We start from the raw sequence: 19,828 nt of genomic DNA on the forward strand, positions 1-19,828 counted from the left end.
TGTGCATACTGATGCTGTAAAACGCATCTCACCCTCTGACCATCTCAATGATAAATCGCGCCTTTCCCACTGCCAGGAATGAATGAGCTGTCTGGTGTTGAGGACGTTGCACAGGGGTCGTTTCCACACTTGTCAGCTTTCTCCCGGTAGCAAGTTCTTGATAGTGTGGGATCATTCGGCATGGAATCTGGCTCTTTGTTATTTTGCCCCAATGAGCCAGTGTCAAGGATGAAGCATTTACACTAATTTTATTCTCCACGTTGGCATCAGCTTCCTTCCTTCTCTTTTGCTCCCGGGTACTACTGACACCACACGCCATTCTTCTGCAAACTAATTAATCTATCAAGCCAGCAGGGGAGGACACAAGAGCACCTGGAGGAAAGCCAGGTGGTCAGCTGCAGAGAGTATAAATCACACAAACAGGACCCGAGGTTAGGATTGAATCCGACTCCCTTGTACCGTGCAGCAGCAGATCCATTGTCTCCATTAACGTACCCAAATATACACCAGCCTAGACACAGAACGCCCACGGACCATTTGACTGTGAGAGTCTCCACTTCCCGGTTTGGCCCTATCCTCATTCAGTCGGAGATATTTAAAGTCCCAAGATGTAGTTGAGGCTGCAAGATTGTGGCCAGAATTCCTGCTGCTTGTTGACTTTCTCTGGCCCAGGAATGCAGATTAATGTCCCACACACATAAGTGCGCGTATACGCACACTCACACACACAATCAAATGGCAATGTCAATTTGCACTTGGAACTTTATAGTATTCTAATGTAGTTTAATAAGTCTTGGAGAACATCCTGCAAGTGATCACCAAACAAACAGGACTCCAGTCCAAGCCACTCAGGAGACGGAGCAGGTGCTGACTGTCCAGAATAAATACCGAAAGTGCTGTGAAGCCTCAGCAGTTTCGGTAGAGAGTTTTCTCAATTTCAGGTCAGTGACCTTTCTTTAGGACCCTTGTCTCAACAGCTGGAGATCTGGTATAAAATTGTCAGACAGAGGTAGGTACCGACTGTTTCTATGGATGCTGCCTGATCTGATGTGTATCTGCAACACTTTTGAACCAAGAAATTAAGTTCTCAGTGGCAAAGTGGAAAAGAGAAGGTAAAGGAGTTTAGGGAGGGAACTCTAAAGCTGAGGGAAGATGGAAGTAGAAAAGTTGGGCAGCATCCTATCTGTCAAGGCAGAAACAGTCAATGTTCTGTGTTTACCTTAGCCAACATACATGGTGTTTACCCATCCCACCCCAGTCATGCTCTCATCTGCCCTTTCTTGTCAAGCAGAAGATACAAAAACTTGAAAGCACGTACCACCGGACTTGAGGAGACTTTCTATCAGACTCCTGAACTGACATCAGATGAACTCGTAATCTCCTTGTCTAACTTACAGAGGCACTTGCACGATATATGTCCGCCTGCACTGCACGTTGTGGCTGCTTGTCCACCCTGTTTTCTTGTTGCTTTTTCAGTGTGTTCCTGTATGGCACACAAGCAGAAGTACTGATATCAGTCAAAGCTCTTTCTGAAGCTGAGGGCTGTGGTGGCTGCAGGCACTGAACTGAATTTGGAGGAGCGTTTGGAAACGGTGAGAATGGTGGGCTGGATGATTCAGGAAGAATGGGACCACAGAGGGATACGGATTCAATGATGTTGGTTCATAAGTCAATGCTGAGCCAGACAAGAGGCCATCAGCTTGTGCTAAGTGAATGGAGCTGGATGTAGAGTTTTAAATGGGCTTGTCTTTGAGCGGGTTGGAGGATGTGGCAGTTGGGAGAGGGAGCTTGTATAAAGGGGAGATGAGGCTAGACTAGTGTTCCAGTCATTCTCATCTGTGAACTCCTATCTCAGACTTTGGCAATACACCTACACAGGCTCAACAACTCTGAATAAGGACCAAAGAAGAAACACCTTAAACCCATCTGCACCCCCCCCCCATGTGTCCAGTGAGGCTTGCTGACAAGGTATGAGGGAAATTTGATGGCATTAATGTCATGGATAGATAAGTTCAAGAGCTAATTAAACAGAAAGCTCACCTAAACCAAGTTGTAACACAAGCCCTGTGTTTCCAGTGACTTTGGATCCTCTCAGGTTTCATTCTTCGGTTGTGTTACCCTCTGTGAATAACCTTCCATTTGTCTGCAATGTCTGGTTCTTTCCACCAGCTACGCAGTTGATGGATGGAGGCTGTGACGAGCAGCTGGGAGTTGGTCAACCGGAAACTTCCGCCGCTTGTCCCACCATAATGCAGCCCTTCCCGTCGGAGGTGCCCATTGAGCACGTTGATTGTCCGCTGAGCAGGATCAGAGCTGATCCATGAGGAAGGATTCAAGAGGTTCATTCAGAGTAGTGAGGCAACCTCCACCATTACAGCAAGTTCTCGGCCATCAATATACAGTAAGAATGTCAATTACATTGTGTTTCGGCTCTAGGTCACAGGGTATCAATTGGGGTAAAACAAAAACCACTGAGAGTATTAACCTGGCCAACCAAATGACAAAGGTCCATCTGAGGTAAACAGTGCTCATATTAGGACGGAAAGAAATGGCTGATAGGAGGTTTAAAATGGCGACAATAAATGTAAGTGAGAGCTGCTTTGTGTGTACAAGTAAAAGGCACAATGACTTCTGATCTTTGAACATGATGTTCAAAGTAAATTTATTATCAAAGTACAAAACACTCCAGCGTGTCGTGAAAACTGCCCAGCGGATTATCGGTACCCAATTGCCCATCATTGAGAACATCTACCATAAACGCAGCCTGGGCAGGGCGAAAAGCATTATCAAGGATGCATCTCACCCTAACCATGGACATTTTACTCTCCTCCCATCCGGTAGGCGCTACAGGAGCCTCCGCTCCCACACCAGCAGGCACAGGAAGAGATTCTTCCCTGAGGCTGTGACCCTGCTGCACCTCACATCACAGCGCTAAGCAGTATTACACCCATATTGTACTGTCTCAGTACTTTTATATCTGTGTGCTGTAGCACTTACTTTTTATTCACAGTTATTTTGTAAATAACACTGTTCTTTGCATTTCTGGTTAGATGCTGACTGCATTTCATTTGGCTTTGTATCTGTACTCGGCACGATGACAATAAAGTTGAATCTAATCTAATCTAAAAAATATGTCATCATATACAGCCTTGAGATTAATTTTTTGTGGCATTCACAGTAAATACAAGAAAAACAATAGAATCAAAGAATAATCCCTGTTATGTTTTGTAACTCCAGAAAATAATCAAAAGATAAACACTGGAGCTGCGATACTTGCCTGCTTAGTTTCCTTTCTTTTCATAAGGTATTCACATATGATGTGGTGTAATGACGTATACAATTCGCATACACCCTACATACCTACAATTCAATAATGAATTATGTAAACAAAGAATGTTTAGTCAAACAATATATTTACAATATTACTCAAATACTACTGAAAAGTTAAATACACATCATTCCTCCCTGCTTAGCTATAAAACAGAGAACGCACCTCAACTCAAGTATGTAACGTATTTGCTCTCTAGTCATCATATATACAGTGTGTGCATATGTGATATATACTGTATATACAAATACTGTAAATATGTATAATACAATACAACTAGTAAACAGACATCCACTGCATTGTAAAGTTTACATTGTCCCATTCAGGCCAAAAGATGTAATCACTGGAGGAGTTCTTGCTCTTGTGGGATAATGTCTTTCCTGACAGTGGTCACTCTGGCAGGTGAGACTTATGGCTGTGAAACAATCTCAGGTTCTGGGGTTCCCTCTGTGGTGGTTGTGGGAGTTGACTGCAGGAAGTGGTTCTGACAGCCCTGAACACCTTTCTTCTCTAACAATTGACTCTGCTCTCCTCAACCGCTCGATGTGTCAGCTCCAGATGACATCAGAGACGATCTCCACTGTGTAGGTGAGTGGGCCAGTTCTGTCCTTAATCTTTCCAAGTACCCACTTTTGATCATCTCTATGGTCCCTTGCCAGGACTGCTTGTCCAGGAGTGGAACATCAAATGTCCTTGTTTGAGGAGCCCTCGATTTGTCTCAGCTGTTTGTCCTGAATCCTCCTCCTGACACTGGGTTTGAGAAGTGTGACCGCATGGGATGATCCAGGAACACCATAGCTGGTAAGGTGTTGATTGTTGCAATGTGATATGCTAGGAGGAAATTGGTGAGCTTCCGATTCCGTATTAGACCAGTGTGTTCTGCTACGTTGTTGGCAGCGTCTGGACAAACCTTTCTGGCAAGCCATTTGCAGCTGGGTGGTACCGTGCAGATGTAATATTATTCCATTTATTTTCAGGAATGACAACAAACTGTGGTCCACTGACTCTAAGTGTTCTGGAACCCTCCTGGAGAAGAGGCTTCTCGACTCATCAACAATATGCAAAGCTATTGAGAACACGCTGGCCACTTTGTAGCTGCAACAGAATTGTGCCCATGAATGGTCTGGCAAAGCCCACCTGAACCCTCTGCCAGTCACTCCCAGGGATGGAGAGGCACTGCTCTTGGCATCTTCTGGACATGTTGGCATCCTGAACTTCGCACGGCAAGCTGCCCAACCTGCTGGTCTCCCCCAGACCACCAGACAAAGCTTCAAGCCAGTGTTTTCATTTTGACCACACCGAGATCAGAATCAGAATCCGGTTTATTATCACCAGAATGTGATGTGAAATTTGTTAACTTAGCAGCAGCAGTTCAATGCAATACATAATATAGAATAAAAAAATAAATTAAGTATATGTATATGAAATTATGGTGTTGAATATTGAACCGTAGTCCAAGAACAGCATTCCCACATAAGCATCCTTCTCCTCCAGTTGTGTAAGGATGGTGTGTAGAGCAGTGGCTGTTGCGTCGTCTGTTGATCAGTTGTGCCGATAGGTGAACTGTAGGCTAGTTCCAAGATGGAACCGACTAAATTTACAACCCTCTGCAGCTTCTTTCGGTCCTGTGCAGTAGCCCCTGCCCACCCCCTCCATACCAAACAGCGACCAGCCTGTCAGAGTGTTCTCCGCAGTGCAGCCAGAGGGGCTTTTGACCAGCACTTCAGCTCTCAGCTTGGATGGTACAACATCTCTCAATCCCCACAGAAGGCAAAGCTAGTCAAGGCCAAGTTCATTCTGGTGCTGGTAAAAATGGGGAAACTGGAATTTCTGCTGAATTTTGGGTGGCCATGTAGGCATGACACAGTGTGGGGTCTTTTCTGGTTTCCCTTTGGATCATCTCTGCTGTAAACGGGAGACTTTCAATTTGCATTGGGGAGAATATGTCAAAAGGAGTGTCCCCTTTTGTAAGGAAAGAAGGTGAGAAGCAGGGCCTCGAAGGTTGTAATCTTGGGATTACTGCCTGTGCCACGTGAAAGCGAGTATAGGAATAGAATGAGGTGGTGGATAAATGCATGGCTGAAGGATTGGAGCAGGAGGCAGGGATTCAGATTTCTGGATCATTGGGACCTCTTCTGGGGCAGGTGTGACCTGTACAAAAAGGACAGGTTAAACTTGAATTCAAGGGGGACCAATATCTTGGCGGGAAGGTTTGCTAAGGCTGTTGGGGAGAGTTTAAACTAGAATTGCTGGGGGGTGGGAACCGAACTGAAGAGACAGAGGAAAAAGAGTTTGGCTCACAAATAGAGAAAGCTTGGTGACAGTGTGAAAGGGAGGATAGGCAGGTGATTGAGAAGGGATGCACTCAGACTGATGGTTTGAGATGTGTCTATTTTAATGCAAGGAGTATCATGAATAAAGCGGATGAGCTTAGAGCGTGGATCAGCACTTGGAGCTATGATGTTGAGGCCATTACAGAGACTTGGATGGTGCAGGGGCAGGAATGACTACTTGAAGTACCAGGCTTTAAATGTTTCAGAAAGGACAGGGAGGGAGGCAAAAGAGGAGGGGCGTGATAGTGTTGATCAGAGATAGTGTCACAGCGTCGGAAAAGGAGGAAGTCGTTGAGGGATTGTCTGCAGAGTCTCTGCGGGTGGAAGTTAGAAACAGGAAGGGGTCAATAACTCAATTGGGTGTTTTTTGTAGACCGCCCAATAGTAACAGGGACAACAAGGAGCAGATAGGGAGACAGATTCTGGATAGGAGTAATAACAACAGGGTTGTTGTGGTGGGAGATATTAATTTCCCAAATATCGATTGGCATCTCCCTAGAGCAAGGGGTTTAGATGGGGTAGAATTTGTTAGGTGCGTTCAGGAAAGTTTCTTGACAGAATATGTAGATAAGCCTTCAAGAGGGGAGGCTGTACTTGATCTGGTATTGGGAAATGAACCTGGTCAGGTGTCAGGTCTCTCAGTGGGAGAACATTTTGGAGACAGTGATCACAGTTCAGAGATAGGAACAGATAAGTTCAGGAAATATTTAATTAGAGTAAGCAAAAATACGAGGCTATCAGGCAGGAACTTGGAAGCATAAATTGGAAACAGATGTTCTCAGGGAAACGTATGGAAGAAATGTGGGGAATGTTCAGGGGATATTTGCGTGGGGATCTGAGTAGGTACGTTCCAATGAGACATGGAAAGGATGGTAGGGTACAAAATCCGGGGTGTACAAAGCCTGTTGTAAATCTAGTCAAGAAGAAAAGAAGAACTTACGAAAGGTTCAAAAAGCAAGGTAATGATATGAATCTAGAAGATTATAAACTCGCAGGAAGGAGCTTAAGAATGAAATTAGGAGAGCCAGAAGAGGCCATGAGAAGGCCTTGGCAGACAGGATTAAGGAAAACCCCAAGGCATTCTACAAATATGTGAAGAGCAAGAGGATAAGACGTGAGAAAATAGGACCAATCAAGTGTGGCAATGGAAAAGTGTGTATGGAACCGGAGGAATAGCGGAGGTACTTAATAAATACTTTGCTTCAGTATTCACTTCAGAAAAGGATCTTGGTGATTGTAGGGATGACTTGCAGTGGACTGAAAAGTTTGAGAACGTAGATATTAAGAAAGGGGATGTGCTGGAGCAGATGGGGTGTACCCTAGGCTACTGTGAGAAGCGAGGGAGGAGATTACTGAGCCTCTGGCAATAATCTTTGCATCAATGAGGACGAGAGAGGTTCCAGAAGATTGGAGGTTTGCAGATGTTGTTCCCTTATTCAAGAAAGGGAGTAGGGAAAGCCTAGGAAATTATAGACCAGTGAGCCTTACTTCAGTGGTTTGTAAGTTGATGGAGAAGATCCTGAGAGGCAGGATTTATGAACATTTGGAGAGGTATAATATGATTAGGAATAGTCAGCATGGCTTTGTCAAGGGCAGATCATGCCTTACGAGCCTGATTAAAGTTTTTGAGGATATGACTAAACACATTGATGAAGATAGAGCCGTAGATGCAGTGTATATGGATTTCAGCAAGGCATTTGATAAAGTACCCCATGCAAGGCTTATTGAGAAAGTAAGGAGGCATGGGATCCGAGGGAACATTGCTGTGTGGATCCAGAATTGGTTTGCCCACAGAAGACAAAGAGTAATTGTAGATGGGTCATATTCTGCATGGAGGCCGGTGACCAGTGGTGTGCCTCAGGGATCTGTTCTGGGACCCCTTCGCTTTGTGATTTTTATAAATGACCTGGATGAGGAAGTGGAGGGATGGGTTAGTAAGTTTGCTGATGACACAAAGGTTGGGGGTGTTGTGGATAGAGTGGAGTCTTGTCAGAGGTTACAGCGGGACTTTGTAAGGATGCAAAACTGGGCTGAGAAGTGGCAGATGGAGTTCAACACAGATAAATGTGAAGTGGTTCATTTTGGTAGGTCAAATATGATGGCAGAATATAGTATTAAAGGTAAATCTTGGCAGTGTGCAGGATCAGAGGGATCTTGGGGTCTGAGTCCATAGGACACTCAAAGCAGCTGCACAGGTTGACTCTGTGGTTAAGAAGGCGTATGGTGTATTGGCCTTCATCAATAATGGGATTGAGTTTAAGAGTTGAGAGGTAATGTTGCAGCTATATAGGACCCTGGTCAGACCCCACTTGGAGTACTGTGCTCAATTCTGGTCGCCTCACTATAGGAAGGACGTGGAAACCATTGAAATGGTACTGATAAGATTTACAAGGATGTTGCCTGGATTGGGGAGCATGCCTTATGAAAATAGTTTGAGAAAACTCAGCCTTTTCTTCTTGGAGCGAAGGAGGATAAGAGGTGACCTGATAGGGGTGTTCAAGATAATGAGATGTATTGATCATGTGGATAGTCAGAGGCTTTTCCCCAGGGCTGAAATGGCGAGCATGAGAGGGCACAATTTTAAGGTGCTTGGAAGCAGGAACAGAGGGGATGTCAGGGGTAAATTTTTTACGCAGAGAGTGGTGAGTGCGTGGTATGAGCTGCCGGTGGCGGAAATGATAGGGTCTTTTAAGAGATTCCCGGATGGCTACATGGAGCTTAGAAAAATAGAGGGCTATGGGTAACCCTAGGAAGTTCTAAGGTAGGGACGTGATCAGCACAGCTTTCTGGGCCGAAGGGCCTGTATTGTGTTGCAGGTTTTCTAAGTTTCTATGTAAAATTTTCAGGTACTTTTTTTTCCAAGGCCAAGCAGGGAATCCATCAGCATTCTTATGATTAGTTGTCCCCTTGAATTTTATCCTCCTAAAAACAGAGCCCATCTCTGCATTCTTGTTGCTGTTGGTGGAACACCCTTCTGTGGATTGAAAATGGACACTAGTGGTTGATGAAGGTAAACTCTCTCCCATACAATCACTGTTTGAAATGTTTTACACCCCACACCAGACTCAAGGCCTTTCTGTCAACCTGTGCGTAACTTTTCTCTGCAGAGGTAAGGGAATGCAATGCAAAGGCTATGGGGTGTTCACATCTATCACTCATAACGTGGGACATGGCTACACCTATACCATAATGCCAGGCGTCTCAGGCCATCTTCACTGGATGATGCAAATCATAATATATCAGTACAGTGTCTGACATCACCATTTCCTTTACCTTTCGGGAAGCCAGCTCACACTGCATTGTCCATTGCCATTTCTTCTCAATCTGTAGTTCGATGAGTTCAAGGGGTGAAGCACAGTAGGCAGGTTTGGCAGGAGCCTGTCATAGTCATTGACCAAGGACCCCAACTGTGACATATGGCCTTGGGCATCCACCGCTGCTTGACTTTGCTCAGCACACTTTGTTAATGCTTGTGCATCAGTGCTGTTTGGTTTAAAGAATTCACATTTGTGCTGTGCTCTGAGCCCATAATCTTTCCAATCCTTTTACCACAGTCTTGAGGTATTGGAGAAGTCCCTTGTTATCCTTACCAGTAACAATAGTATCATCCAGGTAACACCGAGTGCCCTTGCTGCCCCTGGTCCATATCTTTCTACCGAGCGCAGGTGCAGAAATAAGCTATTAGAGCGAAAAAGCCCTCGAGTGTTTATGGTGAGAAATACTTCGGAGTCTTCTTCCATCTCTATCTGCAAGTAGGCCTCAGGTAAGTCCACTTTGCTAAAGGGTTTCCCTCCAGAAAGGTTTGCAAAGATACCCTCCATCCTGGGCAGAGGGTATTGATCTACTTTCAGTACTGGGATGACTGTGACCTTAAAATTACCGCAAATCCTGACAGACCCATCCTTGGCTACAGGAACCAGTGACATTGCCCGTGGCCTCCACTCAACCTTGTAAAGAACTCCTTCAACCTCCGTGCAGTCTGGCTCACTGGCTACTTCATCACGGATGGTATAAGGAACCAGCTGTGCTTTGTGAAACTTGGGTGTGGCATTTTCATTTAACACTATTTGACCCTTGATAGTTTTGAATTTTCCAATGCCAAGCTTGAGTACTGTTGTGGCATCAACCAGAGCCTTTCTAAATTCGCTTTATTGCAGGGGGTGTGGCATGCAAATACTGGATGGATATCCAATCAAGTTGTAGATGGCTCAGCCAATCACGGGCCCACCCCACAATGCTGGTCCTCCTGTTTTTACCACATACAAGCCCAACGTGGCTTGTTGGTTGTTGTATTTCACTGTTGTGAATGTCATTCCCACAGGGGTTAACGTGTCCAGTATTGGTTCTGTACCATGGAGATTTCATGATATCTGTAAAACTCTTTTCAGCTGGCTTGGTTGGAGGAGTTAACTAAACAAACACATAAACACAAGAAGAGCAGCAGATGCTGGAAATCCAGGCAGCACACACACAATGCAGGCCAGCTGTATCTATGGAAAAACACGGGAGCCAAGTTACTTGCTTAGTGAGATTTTTTTCCCCCTTTTTTTTAGTGAGGCGATCGCATATGACACGTTGGTGTGATGATGTGCATCATTCACATACTTCATTCATAAAACCCGTAATGAATGATGTAAACAAAGAATGCTTAATCAAACAATATATTTACAATATTATTCAAATAGTATGGAAGTATTAAATACACTGGTACTGCCCCCATCCAATGTGCAAAATACAACAAACTGTGCAAATAAACAATAAATAAATAGGTAGGTAGATAGATAGATAGATAAGCAATAAATATCAAGAGTGTGAGATGAAGAGTCCTTGAAAGTGAGTCCATAGGTTGTGGGAAAAGTTCTGTGATGGGGTGAGTGAAGTTATCCCCTGTGGCTGAAGAGCTTGATAGTTGAGGGGTAATAACTGTTCCCAAACCTGCTGGTGTGAGTACTGAGGTTCTTGTACCTAGTTCCTGATGGCAGCAGCGAGAAGAGAGCGTGGCCTGGATGGTGGATGTCCTGAACGATGGATGTTGCTTTCCTGCAATGGCATTCCATGTAGGTGTGCTTAATAGTGGGGAGAGCTTTACCCTGGATGGACTGGGCTGTATCCACTACTTTTTGTAGGCTCTTCCGTTAAAGTGCACTGATGTTTCCATACCAGGCCATGATACAACCAGTCAATATATTCTCCACCACACGTCATAGAAGTTTGTCAAGGTTTTAGATGACATGTCCAATCTTTGCAAATGTCTAAGAAAGTAGAGGCACTGCCGTGCTTCTTTCATAATGGCACTTCTGAGATAACACTGAGGAATTTAACGTTGCTACTGTTATGTTTTGTAACTTCAAAACATTAAGCTAATTCAAAGGAAAACAGGAGAGCTGAGAGGCACGAATCTAACTTAGTCTTACTTTAAACGAGGCACGCATGTATCACATGATTGTGAAACAAATCTCAGGTTCCGGGGCCTCCTCTATTGGTGGTTGTAGGAGTTGTCTCTGGACACCTTTCTCCTCCTACCTTTATCTTCTAGTTTGTGCATCTTGACCTTGGAAAGGTGCATTTAGTTCTCTTATTAATCCTTCTATTGCTCTTTTTATGATCCGATCTCTCCTCTTAGTTTCCTCATCCACAACACCATCGGATGGCTGCTCTGTTTCTGTATCTCCATTGACTCCTCTCTTTTTGGCCTTCCACTCATCCAGCTGGCCTCTGGTCTTTGTAGCTGCTTTTACAAGCAGTGTTGTGACTCCCAGGAAGCTCAGGAAATCACCTTAATGCACACAGAATAGATCCTGCTTCTTTGTACTCACAAAAGCCGAATGCTTACAACTTCCTGAAACTCTTTGAACTCTCTTCCAGCTTAAATCCAAGCCATATTTCACAAGTAACTGCCTGATTAAACTATCAGGAGCTTTCTCAGATATGTTACCTACAGAAACTGTTGTAGTCAGACCACCGTTTTGTCACTTCCATATTTCCTCTGAGCAGCATGCTCCTTCCTCGGTCCGATATGCCTTCCAACTATCGGCACAGAGACTGGCACCAGCACCTGTTTAAAGACAACGGTGTACAGAAAACGGAGAAAGTTTTGGCATTACCCAGTACCTTTCTTAATTCCCTTTCAGTTGGCTTCATTGCAGGGAATGTGGCATGCAAATGATGGATAGCTGTAGTCTCAGCCAATCGCACTTGGACAATGCTGGTGGTCCTGTTTTTATCACATGGGGCTTGTTGGTGGTTGTATTTCACTGTTACAAAATGCCACATTCCCACAGGAGTTATCTTTTCTCCAGTATAAATTCTTAGAATCAGAATCAGCTTTATTATCATGTGACGTAAAATTTGTTAACTTCGCAGCAGCAGTTCAATACGATACATGGTATAGAAGAGAAAATAAATGAATAAATAAATAAATTGCAGTTTTTGGTATATTTTAAAAAATGAGGTAGTGTCCAAGGGTTCAATGACCATTAGGAATCAGATGGCAGAGGGGAAGAAACTGTTCATGAATTGCTGAGTGTGTGCCTTCAGGCTTCTGTACCTCCTACCTGATGGTAACAGTGCAAAAAGGGCATGTCCTGGGTGCTGGAGGTCTTTAATAATGGACGCTGCCTTTCTGAGACATCACTCCCTAAAGATTTTTTGGGTACTTTGTAGGCTTGTACCCAAGGTGGAGCTGACTAGATTTACAACCTTCTGCAGCTTCATTCGGTCCTGTGCAGTAGCCCCCACCCCCATACCAGACATTGATGCAGCCTGTTAGAATGCTCTCCACAGTACAATAGACATTTTTGAGTGTATTTGTTGACATGCCAAATCCCTTCAAACTCCTAATGAAGTATAGTTGCTGCCTTGCCTTCTTTATAACTACATTGATATGTTGGGACCAGGTTAGATCCAAGAACTTGGAAATTGCTCACTCTCTCGCTCTATGAAGATTGGTATGTGTTCCTTCGTCTTACCCTTCCGGAAGTCCACAGTCAGTTCCTTTGTCTTATTGACGTTGAGTGCCAGGTTGTTACTGTGGCACCACTCCACCAGTTGGCATATCTCACTCCTGTACAACCTCTCATTACCATCTGAAGTTCTTAGTTGGATACCTGCAGGCTTCAGTTCAATATCTTTGAAATGCCGTTCAAACTAATTTTTCAGAATGACTGAAACAGCTGAGCCAGTGTGCAATTGCTTTCTAATTAATTTGCCATTCACTTCTGTGTAAGCCATGTGGCTAGTCTATTATTAGTTTTCATTTTGAAAATTTCAATTCCCAGTCCTGTGTCACTCTCATCATTATCTGTATTTTCATCAACAGCATGCAGATTAATGCTCTGTTTGAAAACGCAACTTGACATTTTAGCTTTCCCTCTTCCCTGTGCAGTCCAGTTACTTCTGTCTGCCCGGCATGCTCTTTGTATGTGTCCTACTTTGTTGCATTTTCTACAAGCTTCACCTTTAAATCTGTATTGGTCTGATGTATGATGAGCCATCATCCACAATGGATTGTCTGGCCAGGGAGGTTTCTGTTTAGGTGTTGCAATTATGTTCTTGTCCACCTTCATTCCTGGCTGCAACTCAGTTGCTTCTCTGCCTGCTGTTTCCATTGATACAGTGATTTCAACAACTAATTTCAATGTGAGTTGTGCTTCAGTCAGGAGCTTTCTTGTAAGATTCCACAAACGCACTGATCTCCCAGTGTACTTTTAAGCCTGTTACCGACTGCTCAGATAACTTCTTCAATTCAGTCACGTACGCTGAAATGGACTCTCCTATCTTCTGATTTCACTTATGAAACCTAAAGTTTTAAGCAAACAACAGTGAGTTTCTTGATGTTACTGTTGGAGCAGTCAAACTTTGAAGCGAGTTGTATGCCTTTAAACCGGAACAAGAGAAAATCTGCAGATGCTGGAAATCCGAGCAACACACACAAAATGGTGGAGGAACTCAGCAGGCCAGGCAGCGTCTGTGGAGAGAGCACAGGCTACGTTTCCGGCCGAGACACTGTCCTTCACCAGTCCCTTTCCCCTTTTTCCTCTCTCACCTTATTTCCTTGCCTGCCCATCACCTTCCTCTGGTGCTCCTCCCCCCCCCCCCCACTTTTCTTTCTTCCAGGGCTTTCTATCTAATATCCCCAGCTATTAGATTCCCCCTTCTTCAGCAATCTCTTTCACCAATCACTTTCCAGCTCTTCACCTCTCCCCCTCCAGGCTTTTCCTGCCACCTTGTGTTTTTCTCTCCCCTCCCCTACCTTCTAAACCTACCCCTCATCTGTTTTCCCTCCAGGCTTGCCAAAGAGTCTCAGCTCAAAACGTCGACTGTGCTCTCTCTTTTCCACAGATGCTGCCTGGCCTGCTGAGTTCCTCCAGCATGTTGTTGGGGTTGCCTTTAAACCCAATGCACTCAACAAAATTGGTATTGGTTTCTCAATAGTTGTTTCACTTGCTTTAAAATACTGCTCAGGGTGTGCAGTGGAGAGAACCCAATGATCTGTTGTGTAATCAAATGTGACAAGTGTTCCAATGTAGCTAGCCATTTCAGTGTTTACGACATCAACCTGCGCATTCTTCCATTTTCTGTCTTTAAAAAAAAACCCATCATGTCTTCCCTTCAAAGAACACATCTGCACTGCCTTTTAAAGAAGCTCAACCATTCCTCACTACGCTGCTCCATCTCAGGTTCATCACGACATTTGCAATTCACGTATTTTGCATATAACCATAGAGAATTATATGAATAACAAAGAATACTTAACATATTTACAAAATTACTCAAGTATTAAATACCCTGATGAGGACTGGACCTCGGGTTTCCTGCTGCTGGAGTCAACGATCAGCTTGTTGGTCGTGCTAATGCTGAGTGAGAGGTCCTTGTTCTGGATCCACTCAGCCAGATTTTCAATCTCTCTCCGATGTGCTGATTCATCACCACCTGCCTGGGAGGTGGCTAAGTCTGGAATGCCAAAAAGGGTGAGGCCAATTTCCATTAATAGTCATTGCAACACGAGATGAGAGCAAGGTCACAGTGGGAATGCAACAGAGAATCGTAGTGGTTAAGGTTTAGGTCTCAGACTGCCCTTCCACATACTGGCATGCAACATCTCTACTAAAAAAGATGAGAGGTGTACCTCTTAATAGAAAGATGGCAGCTGCATAAACTCACCTGGGTTAATTTAGCAAGAGCTGCCAAAGAGAAGGGATATACTATCACCTTCCGCTTCCAATGAAAGGACAAATCACTTGTTCTTTATCACCAAGATTGCCAGAGAACACCAGTGGGGCATGAACGTCTCCGCCAGGACTCCAGTCGCTCGAAGCCAAGGATCACCCCCATGGAGCGGTGAAGGGCATTCCGACTCTCCACCTGGCTCCATCGTTGAGGGGATGTTGAAGGGGTATTTCAGTCAGTAGCTGATGACGTTGAGTTTTATTCAACACTATCCATTCAGTCCTAGAACCAAAAAATAGGTTCAAATGGGAGGGGGAGGGAGGGAGACCCTCCAGCATATGAAAGGACTGAGATACCAGTGATGGACACAAGAATGAGGTCAGCAATGTGCAAGATGAGGTTACCTGCGCCCTGGAATCAGTGACACAGAAAACAGGCTGAAATACGTTGAGCACGAATGTGAAGGTGGAACGTACTGTGAGGAACGTCACACACAAAGTGCTGGAGGAATTCAGCAGGTCAGGCAACAGCGATGGAAATGAATAAACAGCTGACGTTTTGGGCCTAGAGTCTTCACCAGGACTCGTGATCTATTAGGAAAAAGATCTCTTGTTCCTCTAGTCCATTGTCCTCAGTCACAATCACCTCCCCCCTCATTTCTGGGACGGCTTTGTAGATTCTTGGACATCACCAGGGCTAGATCCCAACCTCGCATAGTAAACATGATGGGAGAATGTATCATAACTCCAGTGGTGCTCCACATTTTAAAGTCCCCTGTCACATCAAGTTACAATTCAGATTGAAGGATCTTTGTGCCTGTGTGATTTGTGTACATTTCTAACACCCTTGATCCTAAGGGACAGCATTAGAAGGAAAAGAAGATACAAGAGAGATTGAAGATGCTGGCTAACTGGAGCAACACACAAAGTTCTTGAGGAACTCAGTGGGTCAGGCAGCATCTAAGGAGAGAGCTTAGCTCGGAAGAGAACAGGAGAGAACAGTTCCGAATGAGACACTTTGTCGGGTCTGGAAAGGAAGAGGACAGAAGCCAGAACAGAAGGGTGGGTGGGGGGAGAACATGGAGTAAGGGAAGATGATACTTGGGTCTTGAACGTACTTAAGTCTGTGTGAACCGTTATCACCCTTTTGGTGTGCACATGCACTGTGTGTATTTTGCTCCTTATGCATAAGATTGTTCATGAGTTTGGGTGTGGTTTTGATTACGTGTATGACTGCCTATTTATGGACACAGTCACATGGCAGCTCTAGCATGACTGAGAAAAGAATTTTTAAAGACACAAATATTAAATAAGGCACAAAATATATCAAAGTCAGAGTAAAATTATTATCGGTGTATGTATATGTCACCATATACTACCTTGAGATTCATCTTCTTGTAGGCATTTACAGTGCAGAAATACAATGGAATTTATAAAAAAAACTATACATAAACAAAGACAGACAAATAACCAATGTGCAAAAGAAGACAAACTATACAAATATTGAGTGAATAATACTGAGAACATCAGTTGTTGAGTCCTTGAAAGTGAGTCTGGAGTTAGGGTGAACGAAGTTATCCACGCTGGTTCAGGAAGCTGATCACTGAGGGTGATAACTGTTCCTGAACATGGTGGTGTGGGACCCGATGGTTGAGGGGTGATAACTGTTCCTGAACATGGTGGTGTGGGACCTGATGGTTGAGGAGTAATAACTGTTCCTGAACATGGTGGTGCGGGACCTGATGGTTGAGGAGTAATAACTGTTCCTGAACATGGTGGTGCGGGACCTGATGATTGAGGGGTGATAACTGTTCCTGAACATGGTGGTGTGGGACCCGATGGTTGAGGGGTGATAACTGTTCCTGAACGTGGTGGTGTGGGACCCGATGGTTGAGGGGTGATAATTGTTCCTGAACATGGTGGTGTGGGACCCGATGGTTGAGGGGTGATAACTGTTCCTGAACGTGGTGGTGTGGGACCTGATGATTGAGGGGTGATAACTGTTCCTGAACATGGTGGTGTGGGACCTGATGATTGAGGGGTGATAACTGTTCCTGAACATGGTGGTGTGGGACCTGATGATTGAGGGGTGATAACTGTTCCTGAACATGGTGGTGTGGGACCTGATGATTGAGGGGTGATAACTGTTCCTGAACATGGTGGTGTGGGACCTGATGGTTGAGGGGTAATGACATGGTAGTGCGGGACCTGAGGCTCCTGTACCTCCTTCCCAATGACAGCAGTGAGAAGAGAGCATGACCTGGGTGATGATGGATGCTGCTTTCCTGTGACAGTGCTCCATATAGGTGTGCCCAGTGGTGTGGAGGGCTTTTCATGTGACGGGCTGGACTGTATCCACCACTAGACTGTTATTGACAAACAGCAGAGATTGACTTTTTAATGCCCTCTGAAATGTCCCACCATTCCAGAGAGAGTTAGGCATAAGTGATAAATTCTGGTTTTGCCAAGGGCACTCACATCCAATGAATAAACAAGGTGCATTATTGTGTCCTAACGATGAAGGGTCTCGACAGTGCTTCTCCCTACAGATGCTGCCTGGCCTGCTGTGTTCCACCAGTATTTTGTGTGTGTTGAAGGTGCATTATTTCACTGATTGCGTGTGTTTGTAGGAGCAGACACTAATATATATTTATATGCACTTATATCTCTGCCCTTCTCCAAAAAGGAAAGTTTTAAACACTCTTGCACTTACATAGTATGTTTAAGGTATAGGAGCAGAATTAGGCCATTCAGCCCCTTGAGACCTCTGTCCTATTCGATCATGGATGATTTACAGTGTTATCCTTCGAAACCCCATTTTCCTTGCTTCTCCTGTAAACTTTGACACCCTTACTATTCAAGAACCCATCAACCTCAACTTTAACTATTCTCAACCTCAATAAAATCATATCTAGTTTACAACTGCTGAGGATTGTAACCACTAATGTAAGGTAGAACATCGAGCTCCAATAAGCAGTGATAAAGAGAAGATCATCTGTTTTTAGTGATGCTTGGTGAATGACAAATATTGCTCAGGATAGCCCTCCTGCAGTCTGTCAGAATCCAGGCCCTGAATCCCTGCTGGAGCTGACCTTGCACTCTGCATCTGCCAGCTCCCATGTGATCGGCAGCACTCAGTTTTGTCACACTACAAGATGGGACTGTGTTATCATGAAATTCGAGCTTCCTTCTCTCTGTTATGAGAATAGGCAGACTCAGCGAGCAGGCACATGGAATCAAAAGGCTTTGGAAGGCGGGCTCCAATTACAGAACCCAATGTTCCAGATGTCAGTGACCCGCCTGTCCATGAAATTAAACTGTTCCATATTTTATTAGCCCTTGTTCTCCTCCAGTACTCAGGAGTTTGTAGGTTCTGTTTAAAAGAATACAGCACAAGAAAAAGGAGCAGTAACTTTTCAACACTCGAGACATTTTCCTTATATGTAGCTCTCTTTCAGCATCTCCTCTCAAACCTCTGCTGCCTCTAAGCTCTCAGAGTACTCATCTGACATATCCCGTACTGGATACACAGAAACTTCCACAACTGATATATTGGGATCACCAAAGTCAATTTCTCGGCAACCTCAGTTCCTTGCCTGCCCTCCTGCCTCCTCACTCCATCCTCCCCACTCTCCTACGTCCCTCGCCAGACCAATGCTTTCACATAGGGGCAGTGTAGTAGTGTAACACTAGCACTACATTTTACGGCACCAATGATCAGGGATCGATTCCCGCCACTGCCTGTAAGGAGTTGGTATGTTCACCTGTGACCGTGTGGGTTTCCTCCCATTTCCTAAAGATGTATGGATTAGGGTTCGAGAGTCGCGGGCATGCTTTCCAAGATAAAGTGATACCCAGTTCTCCGAACGTAAGTCTGGTCGCAGATCACAGGAAGTTCAAACTGCAGACCCTGCAGACGGAGGAAGTCTGAAGAAGCCCTTTGACTGCAAACACTAACTCTGTTTCCCTCTCCACAGATGCTGCCTGACTTGTTGTGTATTTCCAGCAATTCTGTTGTTATTTTTGTTAAAATAATTGTTTAGTTTGAATAGAGCCAGAATTTGATTAACACAGGAATGAAGGAAGGAAGGTAAACATTATAAGTAGCAGGAGTTGAATCTTTAGACCTTTAAGATGCCTTGCTGTTCAGTGACATCATGACTGACCCCAAGTGTCCAGTCTACTTCCCTAGTGATCTCCGTTTTCTATAAAACAGGAAGTGGTGGACACAGCCAGATCATCCCTATCATTCAACACATTCATAAGGAGTGCAGCCACAAGAAAGCAGCATCCATTATGCAGGACATCTCTCCTCTCACTGCTACCATTGGGCAGGAGATACAGGACACTTAGATCACACATCACCAGGTGCAGGAACTGTTCTTACCCTACAACCATCAGGCTCCTGAACCGACATAGATAACTTCACTCACCCTAACTCTGAACTGATTCCGCAACCAATAGACTCAACGTTGAGGACTCACGTTCGACAGCTCATGTTCTCAGTATTATTTATTTTTTATTTGCATGGTTTGTCTTCTTTTGCACATTGGTTGTTTGTTAGGCTTCAATCATACATAGTTTTTCATAAATTGTACTGTATATTCCTTATTTTCTTGTAAATGCTTGTAAGGAAACGAATCTCAAGACAGTATATGGAGATGTATAGACACTTCAATAATAAATTCACTCCAACTTTGACTCAGCCTTGAATACCCTCAGTGACAGAACTTCCCACCCCTCTGACACTAAGACCTTCAATGATATAGAAAGCTGGGCATAAGGGAATTTCTTCTCATTTCACTCAGAAATGACCATCACACTCTGAGATCACGATCCAAACTTCTAGACTTTCCTTCAAGAAAAAGCCAGCTCCTGGCCTCTAGTTTATCAATCCTATCAATGACGCAGAGTGAAATTGGCTTGATGAAATGTCAGATTAGCTCAGCTCTTCCCACCTTGATGTGGAGTTATAAAGCTGCTTTTCTACTGATGTGCCT

Source organism: Hypanus sabinus, chromosome 13 (genome assembly GCF_030144855.1).
Source record: "Hypanus sabinus isolate sHypSab1 chromosome 13, sHypSab1.hap1, whole genome shotgun sequence".
NCBI classification, from domain to species: domain Eukaryota; kingdom Metazoa; phylum Chordata; class Chondrichthyes; order Myliobatiformes; family Dasyatidae; genus Hypanus; species Hypanus sabinus.